General features: G+C 34.0%; 1 long non-coding RNA gene across 1 annotated transcript; it reads right to left on the bottom strand.

Annotated features, from left to right (window-relative positions):
- Positions 1 to 2,877: 2,877 nt before the first annotated feature.
- LOC111625827 lies at positions 2,878 to 9,043 on the bottom strand. Its single transcript, XR_002756789.1, has 3 exons — positions 8,808 to 9,043; positions 3,019 to 3,206; positions 2,878 to 2,944 (listed from the first exon to the last, which is right to left on the bottom strand). It is a non-coding gene; the product is annotated as an uncharacterized LOC111625827 (long non-coding RNA).
- Positions 9,044 to 14,805: the final 5,762 nt, after the last annotated feature.

Raw genomic sequence — 14,805 nt, 5'->3', positions numbered from 1 at the left:
TCTCATTGAACTGGAAAAATTTCTGTCTTTATTACATTAATAATACGAAGAAATCAGTCTCCACTGTATTCGGCTAGAGATGGTTCGGTTAAGCTTTTGTTTAAGTAAAATTTCGGCTCTTTCATCAGGGTTTTGTTTATGTCCCCAATTCCCTAATCGCTTAATTATTTAACTACTTCTTAAGTAGAAATAAGTCGAAACCGGTTACTCTGTACTCGAATATTTGTAGTCTCGGGAAAAAGTGGAAAGAAATTTTTATGACAAACGGATACATAAATCGTAAATTTAAGGAAAATAAATTCTAGAGCTTTTCTGTACCTCGTGCATCTCTCTCGTTCATTAAATTTAGTTGTAAATGATACTACCAAAGTAACAGTTAATTTTTTTAACATTAATTAAACAAGAATTGTACACGTTTTTTTCTACATCCCCTTAGAGATGGGACATACGAAATCGTAATATCACTGGTTTAACATTGAAATCCGTGAATAATATAAAATCGGAGAGCGGANTTAATTAAACAAGAATTGTACACGTTTTTTTCTACATCCCCTTAGAGATGGGACATACGAAATCGTAATATCACTGGTTTAACATTGAAATCCGTGAATAATATAAAATCGGAGAGCGGAATAAATACAGTAGAGCATCGATTATCCGACTCAATTGGGAACTGGGGTTGGTCGGATAACTGAAAAAACGGATAACCAAAAAGTATGAAAAAATACATTATTAGTTAGTACAGTAGAGCGTCGTTTATCCGAATCAATTGGGACTGGGTTGTTCGGATAACTTATTTTTCGGATAACCGATTATATACGAAAAAATATATTAACCTATCCTGTGTCGAAATTTTTCTCCGTTAAGTGTCGCAATGAGGTGAATTTTCGTCGATATTAAGCCTAACGTATACTTTTTAAAATAATCGTGGCTATTGTATCGTTAAAAATTATTTCTTTATTTCTTACAAAATAAATATTGAAAAATATAAAAATCAAAAAATATATACTTTAGAAATGATCTAGTATTAAAAACGTTCGATTCAGCCCAACACACAGTCCTCAGAAAAACACTAAACAAAAGTACCAGTGCTGCCAGCTAAAAAACACACACCAACGAAAGAAAATATTGGGATAGCCCAAGATATAGCCAAAGATTGCAGCGCCACAGCACTAGCGAAAATTTTAATTTGCTGACTGGAATGCTTTCGGATAAACGACGCTCTACTGTATATTATTATATCTCATGTAATTAGTATATCGCTATTAACGTACTTCGCGTTGAATTCTCATAGATGTTAAGCCTAACAACTTTTTTTTAAAATAATCGTCACTACTGTGTCGTTAAAAATTATTTTATTGCTTACACAACGAACAACCACTCATAATTAGAAAATTAAGCCTCGTTTAAATACTGGCATCCCTTTCATGGTCGAGCCAGTGTTGCCAGCTAAAACACCAAATATTTAACGAAAATAATATTAAAGGAGCCAAGACATAGCCAAATATTATAGCGCCGCATCACCAGCGGACATTTGAATTTGCCGACTAGAACACGGTCGGTTAATCGATATGACGGTTGATCGGGGGTCGGATAATCGATGCTCTACTGTATATCAAATATTTTAACGGATTTTTTTAAACTCCTGTCAACTAAACAGAACTATCATAAAAACATACTAGTAAATTCTTATCGGTTGGCACATGTATTTGTAAAATCTAAGTGGCTCGAACGACATGGAATTCATATAAAACAGAATAATCAACAGTGTTATATGCGGGGTCGACTGTATACAGAAAACTATCATAAAAACATACAGGTAGTCTTATCAGTTGGGTTAAGTTATAAATTTACTCGTGATTCACGTAATCGGGCGGGCGGCTAACAGCCTGGATCCAGTCCTGGATAGAATTGGATGCGGTATACGTGCAGCATCCACCCAAGGTTACATCACCAACCTTACCTGGTTTAGCTTCCACCAGCTAACCGATAAGATTGGTGCTCTGTAGAGCGCATGCGCGAATCTGGCTTTTTGGATGCTGACGACACAGCGCTTCCACTCCGCCACTAATATTCGAATATATAATAGCAATCTTTTCTTTTCACGTGTAGTATAAAAATTTATAATAAGATACATAATGCGGTTATAATAAAATATTGTGTGATTATTTTCATATAATTAAAATCAATATGTATTTATTTTTTTAGAAAATACAAGGGAAGCGGCGCATCCATCGCTTCTATTGACGGCACACCACTGCAATAAATACTTTTATTGATTAGAAATTTGATTAGAAGTTTCTAATAATTTGAATATTTATATCAAGCACAGATAATAAAAGTTTTTTGGGTAATTTGGCCAGAAAAAGTTTAATTTGAAATTTTCTTGATGAATCTTCTTATCAATTTGTCTAGTTTAAACTGTTTATAATCGAAGAGGCAATGGAAAAAAGGCATAAAACGGCTACGATATTATCAGGTGATGTGAACTCTTCTATTCCTAAAATGGCGGTGGTCAAAGTGACAGCAGTCAAGGTTGCAAAAATTACATATTTGGCTAGGTCGTTATTCCATTTCTGTAAGAAAGATTAATAGAAGTATTTTAAAAAAATTTATATATTTTTCACTTACTAAGAGTATTTACCTACTTTGTTTTCTTCCTTGTCCTCCTACAGCTGGCAGATTAATTAATAGAAGTAGTTAATAAAATTTTATATATTTTTCACTTTCCCGAGACTCCACTACCGTAAAAACGGCGCGAAACCCCTCACCGTAAAAGCTTTTAATCACGTGACCCTGATATTTTACGCCTGAGCAGGTCGTAAAATATCGGGGTCACGTGATTAAAAGCTTTTACGGTGAGGGGTTTCACGCCGTTTTTACGGTAGTGGAGACTCGGCCTAAAAGTATTAGCTACTTCCATAGTTTGGTTACCCTCTTGGTGCTGGAAGATTAATAGAAGTATTTAATTAATTAATAAAAATTTAAATATTTCCATTATCTAACAGTATTACCTACCATTTCTATCTGATGTTTCTGTTTTATATGGTACTCCAAACTGTTCTCGTGTTTATATTTCATAGGACAAAATTCGCATCGGCAGTTTTGATCTTTTGAATGGGATATGAGATGTTCATCAAGTTGAGATTTGCATCGAAAGACTTTACTGCAATAAGGACAAACGTAGCTATTCGTATTTTTCATTCCTATTAAATAAGTAAGAATATATTACAGTGGCGTGCCATCATTGGAAGCGGTGGATGCGCCGCTTCCCTCGTATTTTCTAAAAAATAAATACATATTGATTTTAATTATATGAAAATAATCACACAATAGATCACAAAAATAATCACACAAGAGTTGTTTGTATATAATCACACAATATTTTATTATAATCGCATTATGTATCTTATTACAAATTTCTATACTACACGTGAAAAGAAAATATTGCTATATATTAGAATATTAGTGGCGGAGTGGAAGCGCTGTATCGTCAGCATCCAAAAAGCCAGATTCGCGCATGTACTTTACAGAGTACCAACCTCACCCGGTTTAGCCGGTGGAAGCCTAGTTTAGACAGAGTATAGTTCTAACCTAAGTTGATAGTTTTAAATTAAACGCATTTTCTATGCACGAGATGGATATTTAAAATAAAATTTTTAATAAGAAAAAACTTTTCAAAAGTAAAATATAACCACACTGAAGCTAAACCAAATGAGCCTGCATTATCCGGAGTAGAAATCGTATTTGTCTCAAACAACAATAAGCAGGAAAGTAAGAAAAAGTACGGTTATAAACAATATTCACTAGTTTTACATCTACAGACTAACCATCTTCAGCTTTTCGAACATCCAAAGAATTCAACGCGTTTTGTATCTAACACTTAGTCCAAGTGAATAGACACACATACGTACGGGGTTATCGCACCAGTGAATGAGATTTATTCACAAATTCTATAATGATTATTAACACCTTAATACTAAAACTGTACAATAAATTATGGCTGTTTAAATATGTACAGTATATAATAAAGAACACAAAACGCATTTCTGACACAATGAATGAATCTCTTCAGTCGGTGCTCCTAACATACATTATAAAATACATTAAAATTTTATGTTTAAAATGGCTTTTTAATGTATTTTATGATTTATTTAAACAGCCATAGTTTATTGTATAGTTTTAGTATTAAGGTGTTAATAATCATTAAAGAATTTGTGAATAAATCTCATTCACTGGTGTGATAAGCCCGTATGCATGTGTGTACATTCACTTAGACCAGTGTTTCTCAACGGGGAGATATCGCCCCCGTATGTGGGCGTTTTTCCATGTTGAGGGGGCGATTAGTAACAATTTATATTTTGGGGGCGAAAAACAATTTTCTCGGCGATATACTAAAACATAATATTAAGAATAATTAGATATTTTATTCGTTATATCGTACAATAATTAAACAAATAACATTATACTAGTCACTAGTCTATTCAATGTAGTACGAATTTGGCCTTAGCCTTGAGCATCGGAATTTTGAAGTGAAGGGGGCGATACTACGTTAAAGGGGGCGACGATTCGTTAGAGATTGAGAAACACTGACTTAGACTAAATGTTATATCGCTTTTTGCTAGTGATGTAACGAATATTCGGTTACTATTCGGTATTCGGCCTATTTTTCGCTATTCGGCCGAATACCTAAAAACAGGAGTAAGAAATAACAAAAACACTGTAAATTAATCATTTTGGTATTTATATTTAATGTTGTCGGGCTAGTGTTGTTTGCTTATATTTATTTACTAGCAGACCCCACCACGCGTTGTTGTGGCTCAAAATGTATCTATTATAAATGTATAACACTTCCCCCGTGGGGGGATTTTTCGAAAAATTTCTTCTTAGTGTACATTCTGTTGACGTACCCTATTAAAACGCAATAAAAAACGCAAAAAACCGCATCTAAAATAGTATAAATAGAAGCAGAGTTCTTTAAGCCTTAATCCTAACCATCTCCCCCAGTGGGGGAATTTCGACATGTATATTATATAAAAACACGTGCGTATTCGAATGCAGCGTTGTGTCAAAATTTCAAAGGAATCGGTAGGAACAAACGAACATTAAATTTTTATTTATATAGATAGATAGATGATGATCTGCTTTAGTTCATTTTCACAGAAAAGCATAATGCCTCACAGGAAAGCAAACTTAGGGCGTCGTACTCGTAGCGCCATCTGTTGGACATAAAAGCCTTAACCTAGATTATATCTTTTAATTTATATCAGGGGTGTCCAACCTTTTTGTTTCTCTGGGCCACATTGAAAGAAGTCAAGGAGTTTTGGGCCAACAGCAGTAGCGTAGCGTAGGGGGGCGGCAGGGGCGGCCCGCCCCGGGCGGCACTTTTCAGGGTACAGCAAAATTTCACAATAAATAATAATAATATCTTGTAAGAATTTGAACCATTTTATTTCATATTTTCGTCCACCTACGACTCGGACTGATTGAAATGAGCACGGCAATAGTGTTACCATCTATCCCGATAGTCCGCGGATACGCGCAACCTGTTGACTTTTTTATTTTTGTTTTTTGTTTTTTTTTCTTTGATTGTGCGATTCATTTGTAATCATATATACCTCCAATATCCAATAGGGCTAGGTCACTTGCGTTACTCCTATCCAAGTCTCCCTAGTCGCTAACTGTAACTGATTTAGAACCGGCATGCACTGAAAATTATTCTTCGCATTGCAAAATGATATATGCATGCGTCAGGAACTTCTGTTCGAACAAACCTCACTCGCCGTCCGGGTCGGCGATTTTAAAAAGGTGGCAACACTAGCATGGAATTTTTCATTACTTATTCTGTGACAAAACTAAATTTTAGTCTTTTAAATTGAGATACCTAAATAAGGGGGTGGTGAAATTTTCTTCTGCCCCGGGGCGGCTGACACCCACGCTACACCACTGGCCACAAGTACTGTACATATAATATATACTTGTGGTTCAATATACAAGTATATTTAACCCCTTCATTCCCGATCATTAATTAAATTAATATTAAAATACATTAAAAATACTTGAAACCGAAAAAAAACGAAAGAAATGCGTTAATTTTGAAGAAAAAGCTTCAAATTTTGTTTTCCTTTGTCTTGCCTTTCTGTGAAATTTAACACAGATGAGTCATTGTTTACACAGCTGGGTGACCTTGAATACAAAACAGCTGGAGTTAGATTTCCCGGGACATTCTCATATATGCCGCGGCAGGTCAAGGGTTTAAAGCAGGGTGAATATGAGCGACGCTTATATTTTTTAACATTTTTAAAAAATTAAAAATTTTATTGCGATTTCTGACCCCCTAATTAATTAAATTTATATTAAAAAATCGATTAATTTAAAAAATTAAAAAACTATCGAAGGTTGTTTTTGACATCAGAAACCAGCTTTAAATAACTTTAACGAAGAAAAATCCGTGCACTACACCTTAGGAACCATGAAATAAATTTGATAAAAAACTCCCATTATAAAACAATTGAGCTTTAATCGAGCCTTATTAAAGGCTAATTAAAATCGCGATAAAATTTTTTCGCGCGGGCAAAAAATTTTGAAAAAATTTGGGGACCTAAAAAACATTCCAAAAATTCAAAAAAATAATTTTAAAAATGGCCTTAAGGATCACGTTTTTCGTAAGGCTATGTAGGCTTGACGAGTTATCTCGTCAATGGGAACTTTCAATTTCTACTTAGAAATAGACAAATTCATTTATTATAAAGGAGAAAAAAATTTATTTGAAAAACACAAATATTTGTTTTATTTGAGTCTCTAATTAATAAAAAGCAACAAAATACCATTTTAAAGTGCATTTTTATTCAACTAATATAAATAATATGTAGCCCAAAAGTAGCCAAGTGCCAAATGATATTTTTTTACATCAAACAAAAAAAGTAGCCACATTTGGCGCGATGTAGCCAAATCTTGCAACGTTGGAAAAAATACTAAATAAAGTTGGAGTTGTGAATCAAAGGATTATAGACCCAAGTGCAAGGAAAAAAGAGAAAGGACAAAAGATAAAATAGTTAAAAAGGTTGGAAAATTAAGGGTCAACAGAAAATCTATTTAGCCTTTCTCACTATTACATCTTTTCTTTTTTTCAACTTTCCCTCCTTTTCCCAAACTTGGGTTTATAATCCTTTGAGTCACAACTCCAGCTTTATTTAGTAATCCTTCCTCATTCACACTTTTCCAAGTATTTGAAAATATTTCCTTTCCACTCAAGAATAAAATACGAATAAAGGTTTACGGCTTTGTGAAACTTCTTTTTTGAGTTTATGCCGTTGAAATAGATAAATAATAAAAAAATTAAAACATTTTGTCGGTTTTGTTTACACGTTTGTTGGGCCACATTGGAACTTGCCTTGGGCCGCATGCGGCCCGCGGGCCGCGGGTTGGACACCCCTGATTTATATGAATGTTTAACGGAATAATATACAGCCTATGTCCACCCTGAAGTTCCATTCTAAATATCGGTGAAAGAATTTTTAAAATCGGATGAGTAGTTTCGGAGATTACCTGCTGCATACAAACTTACATACTTACAAACATTACCTCTTTATAATATTAGTATAGATAACTTATAACATGCACAAAATAATAAAAAATAATAATATTAGTCATATGTATTCATAATTTATAATTACGAAGATCAGCACACATACACACCTATTCGTTCGAGAATCGTCGCACACGTGAGGATCTGACCCTCCTATCCTTTTTAAGCGCTCGTCTTTGCTCTTTCCTTTCTCTTTCCTCCATCTCTCTAGTCCACGTATGCCTATGCATACATCATAACACGCGCTCACGATACTTTTGATTCGTCACTTTTACGTCGTAGTTTTTCCATTTTATAATTACGTGACTCATAGCCTGGTGATAACGGAGAAAAGAGAAAGATAGGACGTCGGTATATGTCAGTTATGATTTCACAGATTCGAGACAGCTTGGTAGCCCGAACTTTCGCCCGTGCACGCTAAGTGACTTTCATTACAAGCATTTAGCTTTCCGAAGTCTATGACAACAATTGTTTGGCATTGACGGCCGCAAATTTCGCGCCAATAAGCTTCGACTTATTCGATTATGTTATCAACTCAATTTCATATTTATTTTCACATTTTCACTTCGCGGTCCTTCTCTGTTTTTTTTTTTCCGTTATTTACACGTGTAGGTCATTTCATTGTTATTCACATTTGATATCATCATTTATCGCATACTGCCATGACGCTCGTCTATCCGCTACAAATGTCAAGAATTAACGCGATTGGTGAAGCGTAGTGACAGTGGGCCAATAGAGAGCAGGGTCTTTGCCATAATGAGGTTTGCGCGCAATTTTCGTATGTGCGTTAATCATGCCGAATAGTTTGGCCGAATATTCGGCTATTCGGCCTGAGACCGAATATACTATTCGTTGCAACACTACTTTTTGCCTTTAATGCTATTTATTATTCCATTGCCTTTTGTATTATTGCCCTTACATAACAAGTCCTTAAATAAAAGAAAACTTCACGTAAACATTTTCTACAACTTATTTAGAAATTAATGGAAAAAGTTTAAATCATTGTTCCCTTCGACTCACTTTTACCGGGAATTCTTTCGTTATTTGAAAGGTTTTTCTCTCGTCCACTTAGATCGCTAGTTTCAGCCGCCATCTTGGATTGTCGTTACATCTTCAGAATTCCGAAGAATTATTTTTCACACTGACATAAGTTGTCAGTGTGAAAAATAAATAAATACACCGAATTAACTTAATTTCAATAACGCCCAACCATCCTTACCGGGCCATCCAACTTCCAGCAGATTTTTGGTCAATCCCGAATCTCAACATGGCGGTCGAATCACGACGACGTTCTTTTCCAACCGTCGTCTTCTAACTTTTCTGTTCGATCCTGAACGAAGCCTTAAAAATGTGGGATTAAAACAATAAAACAAAAGAAAGTTACACGATGGACGACTTTCGAACAGTTTCCTATCTTGCCTCTTCGTTCCCAGGATACGACTCTTCTTCTCCGCTTTCCTTTTTCCCGCTCTCCTCTTCGCCGTCCTGCGGATGTTGTCTTTTTAAAATAATCTCGTTTTTACACTTGTAACTTATGAAGCAGAAACGAGTTTTTTCGGGTAACATTTCTTACGTTATTAAAAGTGTTGGCTTATCTGAACAAAATTTGGATTCCAATCAATATTTATAATAAAAAATATGCTTTATCTTTTCTCTACTTTAATTCTGCACTTTGTAACGGTACTGTCAATTTGAGCATGGTCTTTAAACACAAGATCGTGTAGACCAATGACGTGTTTATCTGCTTATGATCAATAAGCGCCACCGGAATTGATCACTTGCAATTTTAGGATACGCCACCCGTTATCAAAGAGTTTTAGCCGGAGATTCTTAGTAGAGCCGTCATTTACCCCACTGCTATTGACAAGCTATTAATCTAAATATATTAAATTACATGTCCTGACTGACTGACTGAGTGACTGATTGATTCATCATCGCCCAGAGCAAACCGCTGAATCTAAAGAACAGTTAGGGTACATCACGAAAATGCACATTAAAAAGTCTTCAGAACGAAGATTTTTTAAAATGATTCTGAAGATTTTTAACGGAGTGATTTCTTTTCGTTAAAAAGAAATCTCCAAAAGACTTCTTTTGGCCCGACAAAGCTTCGTCTCACCATGCAAATTCGATCGTGGAGTTCCTCAAAGCCTTTTGCAAACCCAAAGAACATAATCCGTCAAATCTGCCAGAATGCCGGCCAATCGAGAATTTCTTTGGATATTTAGCACAAAGAGAAATGTTGGCGAGCGAAAAATATCACACGATTGATCAACAATCTAAATCATTCCACAGAACAATTTAAAATAATCACACCTTTCTGCCTATTGAGATTCGTTTAATTTTGGCAAACGTTTTCAACCTATTAAATAGGCCATTTTGCTTGGAGCATCTTCTTCTCTCTGGCCCTCATAATGCTTGAAGGATCTTGGCCTCATCCAGGATTTTCACCCATTCCTCTCTATCTTGAGCGTTCCTTCTCCAGCAGCTCACACCCATCCTTCTCAAATCAGCCTCCACATCACATCCTCATCCCATCTTTTTTGTCTCCCTCTCAACCTTCTTTCCTTTGGTCTTTCTCTATACACTTGATACATCTGTCTCCATTTTTCCAAATGCCCAATCCATCGAAATGTCTCTCTTTTGATTTCTGTCACAATATCAGAATTTTCATATAAATCTTCAAGTTCCTTATTACTTCTTATTCTCCACTCTTCCCCCTCTTGTGCTGGCCCATATATTCTTCTCAAAATCTTCCTCTCAAATCGTCTCAACTGTTCTTCATGTTTACTTGTCAGTATCCAAGCCTCGGAGCCATACATGATTACTGGTCTTATAATAGTTTTATATATTCTGATCTTACTGCATCTTGATATTTCTTTAGACGTTAGAAATCGTCTTAAAGTATAATAGCTTCTATTTTCTGCTGTCACTCTTGCCTTTATTTCTTCATCAATTTCGTTCTTTTCTGTTAGTTGAGTTCCTAAGTATTGAAATTTATTCATCTGTTCAAGTTTATGGTCCTTTATATATATAGAATTTGCCCACTTGGCCCCTGCAATCTTTTCTAATTAACTTCATATATTTTGTTTTTTCATCATTAACCGTTAGGCCTTTATCTATTGCTACTTCATCCATTATTTTAAATTCTCTTCGATTACCTCTTTAGATCTTCCCAATATAACTATATCATCCACAAATGCTAAGCACTGTAAACGTTTCTTAAAAAAATCGTTCCTCTTTCATCTACATCCATTTCCTCATATACTTTTCTCATTACCACTTCTAACACTAAGTTAAATAAAACTGTAGAAAGTGCATCTTCCTGTTTCAATCCTTTCTATATTGCAAATACTCTTGACATATATCCTTGGATCTTAACTCTGCCTTCTGTCTTCTCTAAAGTTAACTTTGTTATATTTATAAGTTTTTGAGGTATTCCGAATTCCTGGAGACTCCCAAACTTTTTCTCTTCTAATACTATCATAAGCATTTTTGAAGTCGATAAAAAGTTGGTGTATTTCAATATTATACTCGTAGCATTTCTCCAGAATTAACCTTATTGTGGAGATTTGATCTATAGTTGTTCTGTTATTACGAAAACCATGCTGATAATCTCCCACTATATTTTCCATGTATACTGCTAACCTCTTTGCTAATATTTTTGAAAAAATTTTAAAAACTACATTCAATAGTTCTGTAGTTACCACAATCTAGTTTGTCTCCTTTTTTGTGTAGTGGGCATATTATTCCTCTATTTCAACCCTGTGGTATCTGTTCACTTTTCCAGATTTTCTTAAAGAGTTTGCCTATTTCTAGTTCCAATTTCACACCATCTGCTTTTATCATTTCCGATACTATTCCATCCTCCCCAGGAGCCTTGTTGTTTTTTAGAGTTGTTATTGTCCATCTCAATTCGATTGGTCTTGGATATTCACATCCCCCATTCTCATATTCTTCTCCTTTTTCCTCAGAATCTACCTCTGAGGCTTCTTCGTCTATTTTTGTTTCCGTTTGACCCCCCTATAGATTCTACTCCATCATTTAATAGTATTTCAAAATATTCAGCCCATCTATCTAGAATTTCATTTTTCTCACCAATTAATTCTCCTTCTTTCCCTTTACAGAAATCAATTTTTGGTTGAAATTCTTTCTTCTCTTCTCTAACCTCCATATAGAATTTTCTTATTTCATTAGTTCTTCTATTTTCTTCCATTTCTTTTAGCTTTTCATTTATCAATTCTATTTTTTTTCTTCCTACACAATTTAGATACCAACCTTCTCTTTTCTTTGAAGTCTTCAATATTATTTTCAGACTCATTTTGAATCATCTTTAACCTCGCATTTCTTCTTTCTTCTAATGCATCTCTACAATCCATATCAAACCAACTATTTCTCCTTCTTTTTCTACTACTTCCAAGTACTCCTGCTGCAGTTGCGATGACACTTGATCTTATATCTTCCCACCGTTCTTCAATGTTTCTTGGTCTCTGTCTCCTTTCCTTTGCCTTCATCAGGTTTTGTTCAAGCCCTCGTTGATATTTAATTTTAATTTCTTTCTGCTTTAGAGATTCGACTTCACATCTTATAGCACTTTTTGCCCTTCCACTTCTTGATTTGATTGATATTTTTTGTCTATAGTTTGCCCTCACCAAGTAGTGATCTGTACTACAATCGGCCCTTCTGTAAGATCTTGCATCCGTAATATCAGTAGCACGCCTTCTATCGATAAGTATATGGTCTATTGGGTTAACAGTATTACCATCCGGTGAAATCCATGTACCTAAATGTATTCTTTTATGAGGAAACACTGTTGTTGCAACCACCATATTATGTCCTGAAGCAAGGTCCACTACTCGTTTACCATTGTCATTACTATTTTCATGAATGTTATTTCTTCCGATGACTCCTTGATACACTTTTTCTCTTCCTACCTTAGCATTCCAATTCCCTAGTATTAGTTTAACATCATGTTTTGGGTACTATCCCCAGGACTTCCTCTAACTGACTATAAAATTCATTCTTTACCTCTTCCCTCTTCTCCTCAGTCGGTGCACGCACACTAATCATTGTGATGTTAAAAAATCTTGGAACATTTTTACCGTTAAATATCGTTCCAAAATAGAATACATAAATAAAATACAGTACAGGAATAACAACGTTTAAATATTTGAATATAAAGCAACCAAAAATAACTAATAACTAAAAATTAACAAAAATGATGAATAACAGTAAAATACAAAATAAATAACTAAAAAAATATACAAAATTATATATATAGTAGAAAATTAGGAGTTTCTAACAAACTTATTCTGTACAGTACAATGTATTTTCTTGCTGCTAAGCTGTCTGCATCTGTAGAATTAAACGCGGCAGCGTTAAACGTGGTCTTACTGTACAGTATTAGTCGTTGCGAGAGAGCGCTATAAAGTAATGAAAAATCTGTNATGATGAATAACAGTAAAATACAAAATAAATAACTAAAAAAATATACAAAATTATATATATAGTAGAAAATGAGGTAATTAGGAGTTTCTAACAAACTTATTTTGTACAATGTATTTCCATGTTGTTAGCAACAGCATGAAAATACATTGTACATTCCTAGATTCGAGTATAGACAACAAAATTCCTGTGCTTTGTCAACGCCTCTCTGAAGATGGCCTATTTAATAGGTTGAAAACGTTTGCGAAAATTAAACCAATCTCAGCAGCCAAGAAAGGTGTTTAGTGATATATTTTAAATTGTTCTTCTGAACATGATTTATACTATTGATTAATATGGAGGCACCGACGAAACATTATACGAGGTATAGAAAGTAAACAATGAAGTTTGTAAAGACAACATCAAATTGGAGTTTCTAAAGGAATGCATGAATATCGAGGTATTTCCCATGTCGATATATAGAATTAGCGTTTCAAAATAATGTGCTTCAGTGGTGTGAAGGATACGCATGACGTGCCTATGTAAATCGGCCAGAATTACAAGAGACAAGAAGTTTGGAATTTTAAAAGATATTAACTTAGAGAATATGATATATAGAGAAGACTAAGCTGTTAAATGAAATTAATGAAAAAGTAATCAAGTTAACTATACAATACGTACAAATCTTAAGAAAAGATATGTCAAGATAATGAAATGGATGGTGAATAAGCACATACTAGGAATAAGGAAAAGGAATAAATCACTATTCATCTTATGGGATCAAGTGGAAGTTCCGAATTAAAGTTAGGGAGTTCCTCGAAAAAAGCCCGAACTTTGTCCAACTAAGGACGACCTAGGTTTTGAAGCAATGAAAATGAATAGAAACCTTGTCTTATATGCGAGTGAATACGGTAATTTAACAAATTATATTTTAAAATGTTAATAACTATTTCAAAATAATTTACTTTGTCATTACTATTAAAGAAATGGAAAACTAAAATTTGAAATTAAGACTGAAGTAATCATTAAAAATGCACAAGGTAATTAGGATAATTAATTGATTTTCGTAGTAAATTAGTTTTAAAATAAATAAACGTCCTTATTCATGTTCTATAAATTGAATTTTTTGAGAAACATGTTTAAAATATTTTTGTTTTAGAATATTATTATTATTTTTTTAAATTGAGAATAAAATCTAATGAAGCAATTGTTTACCACTATTTATTTAATTAAAAAAGTTATAATTTTACTATAAAATTTGCTAAAATTATTCTTATTTCTTTTTAAATTCGGAATATTTACAAAAGATACAGTTTTCCTGCCGAATATATTGCAGGAAAACCAGTCTGTTACAAGAATACGCAATGAAAGTGATAATTATTATGATGTGAAACGTAGACAATCGGATGGTCAAGTGATTAAGGAGATAGCCTATTGCTCTTGGGAACCAGGATTGAATCTGGAAGGGTCTTTTAACCCTAGGAATTTTTGGGGTAAGTCTGTCTCGGATACTTCGAGCTTCGTTTCTCACCACCCAGCTCCTTCATTATGGGTCTTGCTAATCAGTCCATAGTGGTCTTGCTAAAAAGGCATTCTTAATGCCCACAGAGTGGAAAGAGTTTTAAAAAATGATACATTTATGTCAAGCTATTCCATTTTTTTAGAATAATGACATCGTTTATAATTAAACATTGCCATGGAATTTAACTGTCCTTGTTGTTATTTATTAAAATATAAATCTCTTAACCATTTCTGTAGAGAAACAGATAATTCTAAGGTTTTCATTAATACAGTAG

This window comes from Centruroides sculpturatus, unplaced genomic scaffold, assembly GCF_000671375.1.
Source record: "Centruroides sculpturatus isolate CEXI.00-Female unplaced genomic scaffold, Cexi_2.0 scaffold440, whole genome shotgun sequence".
NCBI classification, from domain to species: Eukaryota; Metazoa; Arthropoda; class Arachnida; order Scorpiones; family Buthidae; genus Centruroides; species Centruroides sculpturatus.
The sequence above is the reverse complement of the archived record's forward strand: the minus strand, read 5'-3'. Positions and strand labels throughout refer to the sequence as shown.